Genomic DNA, 14,390 nt, shown 5'->3' on the forward strand with positions numbered 1-14,390 from the left:
CAGTATCTGGGCTGAACGATGGGGGGTGGAGACGCTCCATCAGGTATACTGGGCTGAGGCCGTTTAGGGCTTTAAAGGTCAGCACCAGCCCTTTGAATTTTGTCAGCAGAATGAATTATATTTGTATATCACACTTTGAATTGTGCTCAGAAACATTGGAAGTGCGTTCCATGCTCCCATACTATATATAACGTCTCCACACTTGATTTCTCATTTGAAACATTTTTATTTTTGTGGTTTTTTTATAGTCCTTCATCCCTAACTTTAGGGGAACAGCACTTTAAAGGCTAAAAGCTTTGGTGCAGTAGCATCATTTGTGGTAATTCACCAAAATTTAGATGGTAATACATTTGGTAGCCTTTAGAGTACTACTGGACTATTGCCCCATTCCTGCTACTCTTTTGATACGGTAAAGGTAAAGGTATCCCTGACCATTAGGTCCAGTTGTGACTGACTCTGGGGTTGCGGCGCTCATCTCGCTTTATTGGCCAAGGGAGCCGGCATACAGCTTACGGGTCATGTGGCCAGCATGACTAAGCTGCTTCTGGCGAACCAGAGCAGCGCATGGAAACACCATTTTCCTTCCCGCTGGAGCGATACCTATTTATCTACTTGCACTTTGATGTGCTTTCGAACTGCTAGGTTGGCAGCAGCAGGGACCGAGCAATGGGAGCTCACCCCGTCACGGGGATTCAAACCGCTGGCCTTCTGATCAGCAAGTCCTAGGTTCTGTGGTTTAACCCACAGCGCCACCTGTGTCCCTTTTTGACACAGTACCAGGAATAATTTACCCAATACCGTGAGGTGAGCTTGTGGCAGAAAGGGGGAATTTTAAGTTTGCTTTCTAGATCTGGGAGGCTGACTTAGGTATGAAAAGAAATTGTGAGCCCCAGAAATAAATGACATGAGCATGCACAGAGTGCACCTGTCTGACCAAATCTCAGTACTGTATCTATTAGGATGATACCACAACATCCATGGCTGTCTCCCCCCAAAAATAGCTTTGAGGATATCGTTGAGGATCTCACCCCCTGTACTGTTCTAGGGGTTCCCTGACCTTCCAGAGCAGATTTTTTTTTTTTGGGGGGGGGGGGCTAGGCCAGAGGGAAACCCTACTGTGCTAGCACCAGTCCTTGTGCTGGTTTTTGCTGATGGAATGCGGTAGCTGAATCTGGCCCATCAAAATTAATGGACACTACCACTGTAATTGATTTCAGTGGGTCTGCTCTGAGCAACAGCTAGTTGAACACCACCTTCTGTGGCTAGCCAATAAATTTCTTTCCAAGTAAGTCAGACAAGAATATCTCCTGTTGGTTGTATAGTCTGGATAAGAGCAGCACTACAGGGTCAGACTGAAAGTCCATCTAAACCAATTTTCTGATACCCAGTGCGGTCAGCCATTCCTGAAGCCGCAAAATGGTTTCCTTTCCAAATGAGTATTGCGTTGCTATGGAGAGGAGCTATGTGACTGTTGGTGGCGGTGAGACATTGGTTTGCTCAGAATTCCAGCCTCGTAGTTGCATCATCAGTTCAGAAGAACTGGAGTCTGAGAACATTTCTGTGTCCAGAGTTTGGGAACGACGAAAGCCAGGTGGTTTCTGGTAAGTTTTTGTTATGTAGGACTGCTGTTTTCTAATAGCTAAAAACATGCCAAGGATGTGGCTATTCAGTGACACTGTCTTCATAAAGGACCAGGGATGTGGAGAAAACCGCATGATTCACCTTTCCCCTGTATCTGTAGCATCTGGAAACAGCCCAGTCTGTTTTGGATCTGCTGTATGTAACTCCAGTTCATTATTCAGATCTGAATCTGATCTGTTAAACCCAAAACTCTGTTTTGACCACATTGACTACAACGGGGAATCTAAAAATGGCTATTTTCCATAAGTGGGTGAAATTTGCAGGCAAAGAGTGGATCAAGACTGCCAGATTTGAGGCAGAATCCAAGGGAGTTTGGTTAAGTAACTTTTGGTTATTATTATTTTTAAAAAACAGGAATGTATTTATTTTCTGCCAGAATAGGCCACCACTTCTGAGCGGATAATGCAGAAACCGATAGTTTTGGGAAGGCCAAATCTAGGGAAGTCTTTGTTAAAATGAGATCTTTAAAATACAGTGGTGCCTCGCAAGACGAAAAGAATCCGTTCTGTGATTCTCTTCGTCTAGCGGTTTTTCGTCTTGCGAAGCAAGCCCATTGACGGATTAGCGGATTAGCGCTATTAGCGCTATTAGCGGCTTTTAGCGGCTTATCTGCTGATCGGATCAGCTGATAAGCGGTTTAGCGGCTTAGAAAAGGGGGGGGAACCCGCAGGAACTCGCAAGGCATTGTCGTCTTGCAAAGCAAGCCCATAGGAAAATCGTTTTGCGAAGCACCTCCAAAACGGAAAACTATTTCGTCTAGCGAGTTTTCAGTCTTGCGAGGCATTCGTCTTGTGGGGCACCACTGTATGGTGCTTAAAATATGAACTGAACTGAATTTCCCCCTGTCCCTTATAGGTACACTGTGCCTATGTCCCAAGTCACTTTTTGCCGCATTAAAACTGGAGGCACACATTCCTCATCCACCCAATGAGGGTAACTCCAAAAGCAGGTTTTAACAAAATCATTAGATTAATGTGCACCTTGGGACCAAAGGAGTTTGCAAGGAACATAGCCAGTATTGTGTGATCTTTTCTGTGTTTAGACAATGGCAGATAACCTTCTGCAGGAGACCATTTACCAGCTGCAGAGAGACTGGGACTGGTGAGTGTGCACCCTTCCTGATGCGCTGTTATTGATCAGGGGATACAATATAAAGGTGGGTTCTAGACCTTTGAGCTGTGGAATTGGACGCACATAATACAGTTTGCAGGTGTGCCTGTCGCACAGATGCTCTAAATCCCTCTGTTGATACTCCAATGGACTTATTTGTAACCCATCTATTTTGGCAGCTTCTCTCTTGCTGCTTCCTTCTGCTAGGGACAGTCCCTATTGGCTAGTTCCCGGTAAGTCACAAAATTTAATTTTGTGTTATGGGGTGATTGGGGGACTCTCAGTGACAACCAATTGTGTGCAGGGTGTGTGTTCAAACACCCTTAACTCTACCAGTTTAAGTCTAGCTTTAAAGACCAGCTGAATCAAAATAACTTCAGAGACGTACACCCGAGCCATTCTCAAAATACAGCAATAATCCTGTGCCGTTCTCCTTAACATGAATTCCTGTGGGAAAAAGAGCACAGGGAGCCTTTCTAATGTTTTGAGGAAGGCAATTAGACTCTGGTCCATCACATGCAGAAATGAGTGGCCTGCATGGGGATTCACAACTGGGCCTTATTTATTTATTTTGAATATTTATTGAATTTCATAACAATTAATGGTACAAATCTCATTCACCATGATATTTACAATTATTCTCCCTCCCCTCCTCTGGACTTCCCTCAACTCCCCCTCTGCTGAGTTATTTAGTTTTATCTATCGTATCTTGCTTTTCTTACACAAAAATAAAATCCGTTATCATTTATCTGAAATATCTGTTACTGAAATGAACTTGTGAAAGTTTATTCAAATCCTGCCAGTGAATCCAGTCCATTCTGTTGTTTCTGCAAATAAACTATAAATGGTTCCCAGACTCTTTTGAAGTCTTTTTGTCCTTCTCTTGTAGATTGTTAGCTTAGCCAGTGTGGTGTAGCGGTTAAGAGCGGTAGATTCATAATCTGGTGAACCGGGTTCGCTTCCCTGCTCCTCCACATGCAGCTGTTGGGTGACCTTGGGCTAGTCACACTTCTCTGAAGTCTCTCAGCCCCACTCATCTCACAGAGTGTTTGTTGTGGGGGAGGAAGGGAAAGGAGAATGTTAGCCGCTTTGAGACTCCTTTGGGTAGTGATAAAGCGGGATATCAAATCCAAATTCTTCTTCTTCTTCTTCTTCTTCTTCTTCTTCTTCTTCTTCTTCTTCTTCTTCTTCAAGCTAACACAACTGGGCCTTATGATTTCAGCACATCTGGGTGCAAATCTGTTCATGGAAGCACTATGGATCAAAACTGCTTTCTCCACAGTGGAGGGAACACTCCATTCTAAAGGGAATTTTGTCCTCTGCAGAAATCCCCAAGGGGCTCATTGTAACTGCCAATTGGTGATTGAAGCAACAGCCCCCTCTTGGAATTTTGACAGGTGTCAGTCATCTGGTGTCATGATGTCAGGTGATTGACAGGTGTTGTGGTCCCTTTCACCTCCGAGAGTTGGCCCATGGGAGGATGGGGAGGGAAGAGAAGAATCTGACCCGACAGCTGGATCCAGTCCCCCCTGCCCCATATACACAATGAGGGATTCTGTATGCACACACACAAACACCTCCCGCAAAGGATTTCTGGGACTCCATTGTTTATGGATTTCCCACCCACCAAATGCACAAGGAAACTCACTTAGACTGCAATACGTTACACACTACTTTCAAAGTAAGTCTAAATTGAACTCGTTTGGGATTAGAGGGCATGAAAGTGTCATTTCATCCAAATCCTTGTGTCTTCTTTGGTGAGCCCTCGTAGCCAAGTAAGATTGTCTTCCATGAACACGGTCTTAACAGTGAGTCCATCAGTGACTGTGGAGGCCAATTCTGGATCCACACGTCCTTCCACAGTGGGGACATTGGTTTCTGGGCAGGAGTTGATCACGGTGAGGGTTTGCCAAGCGTGCCTTCCTCTTAGCATGATTCTCCCTTGTCCTGAGTTTGAGTGTCTTCAAAGACCAGGACACCTTTGGGAAAGGCTGTTCTCCAATGAGCACTCGCAGGCTAGTGTTTCCCAGTTTTCGGTGTTTATACTACATTTTTTAAAAATTGCCTTGAGAGAGTCTTTAAACCTCTTTTGCTGACCACCAGCATTACGCTTTCCATTTTTAAGTTCGGAATAGGGTAGTTGCTTTGGAAGACGATAATCAGGCATCCAATCCAACGAAGTTGATGTTGAAGAATCACTGCTTTGATACTGGTGATCTTTGCTTCTTCGAGTGCACTGGCATTAGTTCTCCTGTCTTCATAAGTGATGTGTAATTTTTTGGGACACACCGTTGATGGAATCTTTCGAGGAATTGGGGATGGTGTTTATAAGTTTAAAAATGGCATTTAAAATCCTTGTGTATGAGGGTCCTAATGTCTCCTTTTCATTCTTATCTTTCCTTCTCCAGTCAGCTATTTGAAAAAATGGAAAGTGCGGTGAGTAGAGAAATCTCTTGGTGTCTGACCTGGGCTGCAGGGAATTGTCTGAATTGTTAATGCACTGCAGGTTGTGATAAGAACAGGTGGGAGGGAATGCCCAAATTGGAGGAAGATTGGGAGGGGCAGGATCTGTGTTTCATTTGCCAGGCCCTAGGGGTTCCTTGCGATGTCACAAACCTTAGACACTCAAGGGAACCTTCTCTGTTTCTTCTCCTTTCACCCCAGAACTGGCCCTACTAAACCTCTTCCAAGATGACAAAATTAACATTTTCTTGTATGCGACAACAGCAGCGAGAATGTTGATAGCCAATAATTGGAAAGGAAATTATGTTCCAATCAAAGAAGAATGGTTGAATAAATGATGCGAATACTTGGAATTAGCAAAGTTGACTGATTTGATAAGACAAAAACCAAAAAATGTAATCCAGTAGCAATGGAAATGACTACGTAGATAAAGATTAAATGTAAGGTATTGGTTGTGTATAGAATAGATTTATGAAAGATTTAGAAAACATTGATTAGAATATGTGAGATTGTGAGAAAATACAGAATAACAGATACAATCTTGCTTAAAATGTATATAGGAAGTGCAGTGTAAGCGACGGAAGTCAATCAATGAAATTTTATTATTATTTTCATATTGAGATATTTGTAGAATAAACTTGGAAGAAATTCTTCCAACTTTTCTTCTTCTTCTTTCTCTTTATTTTTTCTTCTTTTTTCTTTTCTTCTTCTTTTCTCTTTTGTTCCTTTTTCAAATATATGTGCTTATTTGAAATATATATGTATGTATTTATTTGCAATATTTTGCTTATATTTTGTAACAATTATGTTAAATAATTTTTTTAAAAAAAATATCTTCCGAGATAATAATGCCCACTCTCATCACAAAGAGCTCATAACTCACTTACTCTCACCAGCCAGAAACACCATAGCCAGACATTGGAGAGACCTATCAGGAGTAAGCATGGGCCAATGGTACCAAATAGTATGGGAAACAGCCTTATTAGAAAAAAAAACTAACCAATAAACTGAAACTGACACGGGGACAAATGGAAGAAGACGCCTTCACCCCAGCATGGCTCCCCTTTATCACATACACAGCCCAATAAGACAACGACAAGAATCCGCCAACAGCATACGAATCAATCTGGCTAACCTGATTCAAAAACACCCACCCACCCCACTCACACATGAAAACAAAGTTTCTTCTCCCTTCTAAATCAATATTCTGTTTCCTGGCAGCCACTTTTCGGGGGGTGAAATAGGGGACGTATCTTAGTCATGTGAGATAAATGACTGCGGCTTTCAAAATGATAAACTGCGGTGGGGGGGGGGGGAATACCGTATTTTAAGCTCTATAAGACGCACCAGACCACAAGACGCACCTAGTTTTTGGAGGAGGAAAACAAGAAAAAAAAAATTCTGAATCTCAGAAGCCAGAACAGCAAGAGGGATCACTGCGCAGTGAAAGCAGCAATCCCTCTTGCTGTTCTGGCTTCTGGGATAGCTGCGCAGCCTGCATTCGCTCCATAAGACGCACACACATTTCCCCTTACTTTTTAGGAGGGAAAAAGTGAGTCTTATAGAGCAAAACCCACTCTCAGGTTTCCAGCTCTCCCTCATTTCCTGTTTAGACTACAATTCGCTTCTAAAAAGCATTCCAGATATAGAATTCTGAATCATGCAGAGTCCATCTTTTAAGGGTTGGGTGTTTTGTGGTTTTTTTGGCAATTTTGACTGCTGAATAATGTATTTCTTATGAATCTAGGATTGATGGTGACTTACTCATGTGGCTAATTGTCCCTCTCTCCCCGCCGCTGCCTCCTCCAAATCCAGTTGCTTGAATTCACCCCTTTGAAGGTTGAAATGGAAAATGCTCCACCAACTTTCCAGGCAAGTGTCTTGCCCTTTCTGGGGATTTTTTAAAAAAATATACTTTGAAATGCAGAAAGATGACTTAATAGCTGCAACCTCTTGCCCGCCTCCACCTGGACAAATCTTAGAATCATCTAGTCCAGCCCCCTTCAATGCAGGAATCTCAGCTAAAGCATCCATGATAGATGGCCATCCAAACTCTGCTTGAAAACTTCCAAGGAAGGAGAGTCCACCACCTCCCGAGGAAGCCCATTCCACTGCTGAACAGCTCTTACCCTCAGAAAGTTTTTCCATGTGTTTAGTTGGAATCTCCTTTCTTGTAACTTGAAGCCATTGGTTTGAGTCCTATCCTCAAAAGCAGGAGAAAACAAGCTTGTTCCCTCTTCCATGTGACAGCCCTTGAGATTTTTGAGGATGGCTATCACATCTCCACTCAGTCTCCTCTTTTCCGGCCTAAACATACCCAACTCCTCCTACTGATCCTCATAGGTCTTGATTTCCAGGTCTCTTTTAACTTCCAGACATCTTTTAACAGTTTCCAAGAATAATTCAAAGTGTTGGTCATGATCTTTAAAGCCCCAAATGGCCTCGGCCCAGTATACATGAAAGAGCATCTCCACCTCCAGCGTGCAGTCTGGACACTGAGGTCCAGCTCTGAGGGCTTTCTGGTGCTTCCCTCCCTGCAAGAAGTGAAACCACAGGGAACCAGGCAGAGGGCCTTCTTGGTAGTGGCGCCTGTTCTGTGGAACACCCTCCCATCAGATGTTAATGAAAAAAACAACTATCTGACACTTAGAAGACATCTGAAGGCAGCCCTGTTTAGGGAAGCTTTTAATGTTTAATGCTGTATTGTGTTTTTAATATTCTGGTGGGAGCCCCCAGAGTGGCTGGGGAAACCCAGCCAGATGGGTGGAGTATAAATAAATTGTTATTATTATTATTATTCTCTAGTCAGGCCCAGACACACTTTACCAGGGGTCACCAAGGTGCTGCCAGGATCCCTTTTGGCCTCCATGAAAGGTCTCACTGAATACCCCCTCAAAAATCCACAGTGCCTGAGAGACTGTTTGCTCTTCCCATTCAATTCCTGTTTACACTGACTTGGCATCTCTTCCACTTGGCCCTCTAGATGTTTTGGGACTGCAACTCCCATCATCCCTGACCACGGGTCCTGTTAGCTAGGCATGATGGGAGTTGTAGTCCCAAAACATCTGCAGGGCCGAGTTTGCCTATGCCTGTCTTACACTGAACACACACCCCTTCCAAGTCCCCATTTTCTTTGAATCCAGGACTGGACATCCATGTTCTTCTTCTGAACAGAGGAGGGGTACAAAGAGCTTCTCCCCATTAGCAAGTTCAGCAGTGGCTGAATGCAGGGAAACCCAGCTAGATGGGCAGGGTATAAATAACTTACTACTACTACTAAGGGACGTGGGTGGCGCTGTGGGTTAAACCACAGAGCCTAGGGCTTGCCGATCAGAAGGTCGGTGGTTTGAATCCCAACCTAGCAGTTCGAAAGCATGTCAAAGAAGTTCAAGTAGATAAATAGGTACCGCTCTGGCAGGAAGGTAAACGGTGTTTCCATGCGCTGCTCTGGTTCACCAGAAGCGGCTTAGTCATGCTGGCCACATGACCCGGAAGCTATACGCCGGCTCCCTCGGCCAATAAAGCGAGATGAGCACTGCAACCCCAGAGTTGGCCATGACTGGACCTAACGGTCAGGGGTCCCTTTACCTTTACATTTACTATTGTTGTTGTTGTTATTTATTATGTGTTATAGCATGCACTCATGGTATCTGTGTCAGGACTGTCCCCCACAATGCTTTCACAAAATTTCACATCTATCCAGTGAGCTGCACACAAAGTTTACCAAACCCCTGCTCCGGGTGGAATTTGGTGGTGAGGAAGAATAAAGCCTACAGACACTAGGTGTCATGTGTCAAACAGGAAAGCAGGCAGTGGAGTATTTGCCATAAAGGTTTATTGGTTTTGGATTTTTCTCCCCTAGAACCTTCAAGGTGCCGGACCTGAGGAAGGAGCTGTTGAAGATAGAGAGGCAAAAGGCAACCGAGACAGTTGAATGGACACTGAACGCTGCCATTCTTTTGTCAGAGCAAGGAATGAAGGGCTCTCGGCGATGCCTTAGCAAATGCAGGCGGCTGTTTTCTTGAAATTTAAATTTGTTGTGGCAGATTGTTATTAAAAGGGAGTGCTTTTGTTGTTTCCATTGTGCTGCCTTTCCTTTAAAAAAACCTGTGTGTATTGCAGAATCCCGACCCTGGGGCTGATATCTTGAGACAGGTGAAGGTGTGCTTTCTGCTTTTAAGAGCAAAATAAGAGTGTTCCTTTTCCCCCAAGTGGGATTTAATGCAGTATGTAATGTACTTTCTCCTGAGATCCCAAATGTGCTTCTTCTTTTTGCTTATCCCGCAGTAAGGGGAGCACATTCTAGATAGGTTCAGAGTCTCTCTAATATGTTCATGGCTGCCTCCAAAGACTTTTTGCAGTAAAATGCACTGGAAAGGGTGGGAACACAGGAGCAAACTCCCCACCCCCCAAAAAGAATTACTGGGTATTGCCATTCAAATGGTATGTGTGTGCTTTGTCATGTGATCAGTTATGTGAGGTGGGGTGTTATGTACTGAGTTGAATAGGATCCAAACTGCAGCAGTCTGATTGGTCCTAGAACAATAGGATTCAGAATGCAGCAGTCTGATTGGTCCTAGAACAATGCAGCAGTATGATTGGTCGGCAGGAGCCACCCAACCCAGCTCCAGATAGAAGTGAATCCACAACCTGATTGGCCTACAGGAGAATTCCGGAATTAGCCAATCACGTGCAGCCCATTATGTAAATAATGTATACAAAGCAGATACTTTGAGGGGACTTTCATTCCCTCCTCACTACTATGAGCTGAAGAAAGAGCATGAAATCCACTCTCGACTCTGAGTATATTTCATGGGGCTTACCTGGACCCTCCAATACTTTATTCAAGTTGGCACCCCCCTGGGGGGGGAATAACCATTGCTTGGTGCAACATCATCTAACATCTCCAAAACACCAGGATGAACTTCCAGTCCATAGCTGTGGTCATCTAACATCTCTGCAACAGTATCTTGCCATTTGCTCGATAAACAGGATATCTAGAAGTGATCTAAGAAGAAGAGATGAGTGAACTCTTGTTGAATTGAACTGGATTTCCCCCCCCCCTCCTGGGTTTTTTTTTTTTAAGGGGGGTGGTTGAACTCAGGGAAACAAAAAACCCCCAAACCAATCTGTGGTCTTAGAAAAATACTGACCCCTGCCAAACCACCCAAACACATTCCTCTCTTCCCTGGCATGAACCACACAATATGTCCATTGCACAGAACATAAGAATAGCTTGCTGGATCAGTAGAATGGCCCAACTATTTCTTTTTTTTTTTAATCATAGAATCTTAAGAGTTGGAAGGGACCCCACGGGTCATCTAGTCCAACCCCCTGCAATGAAGGGATCTCAGCTAGAGCATTGATGACAGATGCCCATCTAACCTCTGTTTATAAACCTCCAAGGAAGGAGAGTCCACCACCTCGGTTCCACTGCCGAACAGCTGCTAGAAAGTTTTTCCGAATGTTTAGTCAGAATCTCCTTCCTTGTAACTTGAGGCCATTGGTTCGAGTCCTACCCTCCAGAGCAGGAGAAAACAAGCATGCTCCATCCTCCATGTGGAAGCCCTTGAGATATTTGAAGATGGCTATCCTATCAGCTCTCGGTCTCCTCCAGGCTAAACATACCCAGCTCCTCCAACTGATCCTCATAAGGCTTAGTTTCCAGGCCCTTGATCATCTTGGTTGCCTTCCTCTGCACATGTTCCAGCTTGTCAACATCCTTCCTAAATTGTGGTGCCCAAAATTGGACACAGTATTCCAAGTGTGGTCTGACTAAGGCAGAATAGAGTAGTACTATTAGCCTACTTCCTTTGATCTGGACACTAGATTTCTGTTGATGCATCCTAGAATAGTGCTAGCTTTTTTTGCTGCTGCATCACACTGCTGACTCATGTTAAGCTTGTGGTCCACCAAGACCCCTAGATCCTTTTACATGTACTGCTAGTAAGCCAGGTGTCCCCCATCCTATATTTGTGCACCTAGTTCTTCCTACATTTGTCCCTATTCAAATTCATTTTGTTAGCTTGCTCCCAGTTCTCCAGTCTGTTGAGGTCATATTGAATCTGGATTCTGCCTTCATTAGCTCCCCCTCCCAGTTTGCCGTCATCTGCAAATTTGATAAGCATTGTCTCAATTCCCTCATCCGAGTTATTTATAAAGACTTTGAACAACCAGGACAGGGCCCAGGACAGAACTCTGTGGGACTGGTTTAGAATGATCTCTGAGGCCACTCCTTTTGAGAGCAGCTGCCAGAATCAGATTCTCTGCACCTTTCTGCAAGAGAGACTCTCTGGGCCATCACAGATCACAGAATCACAGATTTGTAGAGTTGGAAGGTACTACAGGGGCCATCTAGTCCAACCCCCTGAAATGCAGGAATCTTTCACTCAAAATGGGAATCGAACCCATGACCCAAGTGTCATGCTTTATTGACTGAGATGAATGCTGCTGCTACCAATTTAATGCTTCTGCAGATGTTACAAACCATACTGTTGCAAACCATTGAAATGTCACAAACCATATAAATACCATGCTAATCTAAACATAGGACTTGTGGTGAACTTTTGTGAACAGGTGAGGAGCTGGGGGCTGATGCTGGATCTGGGCCTACTTTTTGATGGGCAGGTGGGGGAGTTTGCAAAGAACAGAAACCAAAAGGAACCCAGAAGAACAGGAATCCACAGTGCAGGCAACTTGTCCAGAAAGCATCCATTTCTTGGAAACAGGAACCTTGTGCAATTTGTTTTTTCTAGTTGAAGGTTGAAAGAGAGGCATAGCAGTTTTAGCGTTGAAAGAGAAAGCAAAGAATCAAAGCTATCCTTTTTTGTTTAGCTATTAGGATCTGCAATGGCTTCATCCAACATCATGCTGGTATTTGATTGCCTCAAAAGAGACAGGAAATATCCAAGTACCCGTAATGTACAACTTGAGCAACAGGAAGAAAAAAACTTTATGCATGGTTTATTTCTAAGGATTGTGGCCTTAGAACAGCTGGCAGAACAGAACAGTTCAATATAAAATATTCCCCTCGTGAACTATCTGTGACCCTCGTGAACTATCTGCGACCTGGGTACAAGCTCCAATCGCATACATGACCTAGATGGAGCAGAGTATATTTGCAGAAAAGATTGGAGCACCAATTGGTGTATTTGCCAACAGAGGTGGTTTATTAACCTCCAGGAAGCAAAAACCATAAAATACAGAACAAATATCCAGCCCTGAATCAAATTAACTCTGTACAAAACTTGGCAAAACATAAAAAAGGCCCAGCATGTTCTTAAAGGTCTTTAGCAAGCCACAATATATCAGCATTGCAGGTCCCTGTCTGGTTTTACTGGAAACAGCAAACCCTCCCAGTGCTCCAATTTTCCAGGGACAGTCCCAGATTTACAGAAGCCGTTCCTGTTTCTGATTTGATCCCAGAATGTCCCGCTTTTCCTTAGGACATCCCTATTTTCATGGGAGAAATTTTGGAGGGTATAAAGTTATGTGACTCCCGAGCCAAGGAGATAAGCAACGATACAACCTTTAGAAGACATCTGAAGGCAGGCCTGTATAGGGAAGGTTTTTAACATTTAATGTTTCATTATATTTTTATATATGTCGAAAGCCACTCAGAATGGCTGGGGCAAGCCAGTCAGATGGGTGGATGATGATGATGATGATGATTTGAATAGGGTGTCCCTATCTTCATCAAAAAAACTAAGATCATGGCCACTAGTCCCATCACCTCCTGGTAAATAGTAGGGGAAGAAATGGAGGAGGTGAGAGGTTTTACTTTCTTGGGCTCCATGATCACTGCAGATGGTGTCAGCAGTCACGAAATTAAAAGACGCCTGCTTCTTGGGAGAAGAGCAATGACAAACCTAGACAGCATCTTAAAAAGCAGAGACATCAGCTTGCCCACAAAGGTCCATATAGTTAAAGCTATGGTTTTCTCAGTAGTGATGTATGGAAGTGAGAGCTGGACCATAAAGAAGGCTGATCGGCAAAGAATTGATGCTTTTGAATTCTGGTGCTGGAGGAGACTCTTGAGAGTCCCATGGACTGCAAGAAGATCAAACCTCTCCATACTGAAGGAAATCAGCCCTGAGTGCTCAATGGAAGGGCAGATCCTTAAGCTGAGGCTCCAATACTTTGACCACCTCATGAGAAGAGAAGACTCCCTGGAAAAGACCCTGATGTTGGGAAAGATGGAGGGCACAAGGAGAAGGGGACAACAGAGGACGAGATGGTGGGACAGTGTTCTTGAAGCTACCAGCATGAGTTTGACCAAACTGCGGGAGGCAGTGGAAGACAGGAGTGCCTGGCGTGCTCTGGTCCATGGGGTCATGAAGAGTCGGACATGACTAAATGACTAAACAACAACAATCTTCATCGGAGAAATTACTTAGGGTATGGAGCAGTCTTCCAAAGTACTGATACCTCTATCCCTAAAAGACTTCATTTGCTTTTCTTCAGGCACAAGAGCCAGTGTGGTGTAGTAGTTAAGAGCGGTAGATTCGTAATCTGGGGAACCGGGTTCGCGTCTCCGCTCCTCCACATGCAGCTGCTGGCTGACCTTGTGACTTCTTTGAAGCCTCTCAGCCCAACTAACCTCACAGAGTGTTTTTTGTGGGGGAAGAATGGAAAGGAGAATGTTAGCCGCTTTGAGACTCCTTCGGGTAGTGGTAAAGCGGGATATCAAATCCAAACTCTTCTTCTTCTTCCCATCTCTCCAGCCTTTGTATCCTTCCAGTGCATAACTTCCCTCTCCTCCTACTTGCCTTCCCAGTCCAGGAAGGAGAATCCAGGCTGTTTGCACCAATAGCTCAGCTGATGCAGCTCACACCCCTGCCTGGGCTGGATTTCCCCGGCAGGGCTGGGTTTCTGGGACTCAGGTTACACCAGTTCCCGACAGACGGTGAAGGGGTCAGGGGCACAGCTGCATGGCAGGTCAAGCTAGTAAATAACCCCCCCAGGAGTCTTTGCTTGACAGGCCACGCTCTGTGTCTTTGCAGGCAGCCCAAGCGCAGGTCATGCAACAGTCATGGCTCTTCTCCTTGCCAGCTTGGATATATGAGTCTGGCTTTCTTCCTGCTTCTTTAGAAAGAATGCCTCCACAAAGTCCTGAGCAAGGCGGGGCCGCTGGCCCACCCAAAACCACTCTGGCCTAACCGGAATCGGAGATAAGA

The 14,390-nt window shown here is 44.4% G+C and overlaps 1 long non-coding RNA gene across 1 annotated transcript; it reads left to right on the forward strand.

Moving 5' to 3' along the window:
* Positions 1-1,486: 1,486 nt before the first annotated feature.
* On the forward strand, positions 1,487-9,290 carry LOC309529667. Its single transcript, XR_014218274.1, has 5 exons — positions 1,487-1,601; positions 2,684-2,742; positions 5,160-5,187; positions 7,030-7,086; positions 9,077-9,290. It is a non-coding gene; the product is annotated as an uncharacterized lncRNA (long non-coding RNA).
* The last annotated feature ends 5,100 nt before the right edge of the window (positions 9,291-14,390 follow it).

The sequence above is a fragment of the Podarcis vaucheri genome (genome assembly GCF_965113315.1).
Source record: "Podarcis vaucheri genome assembly, chromosome: 3".
NCBI classification, from domain to species: Eukaryota; Metazoa; Chordata; class Lepidosauria; order Squamata; family Lacertidae; genus Podarcis; species Podarcis vaucheri.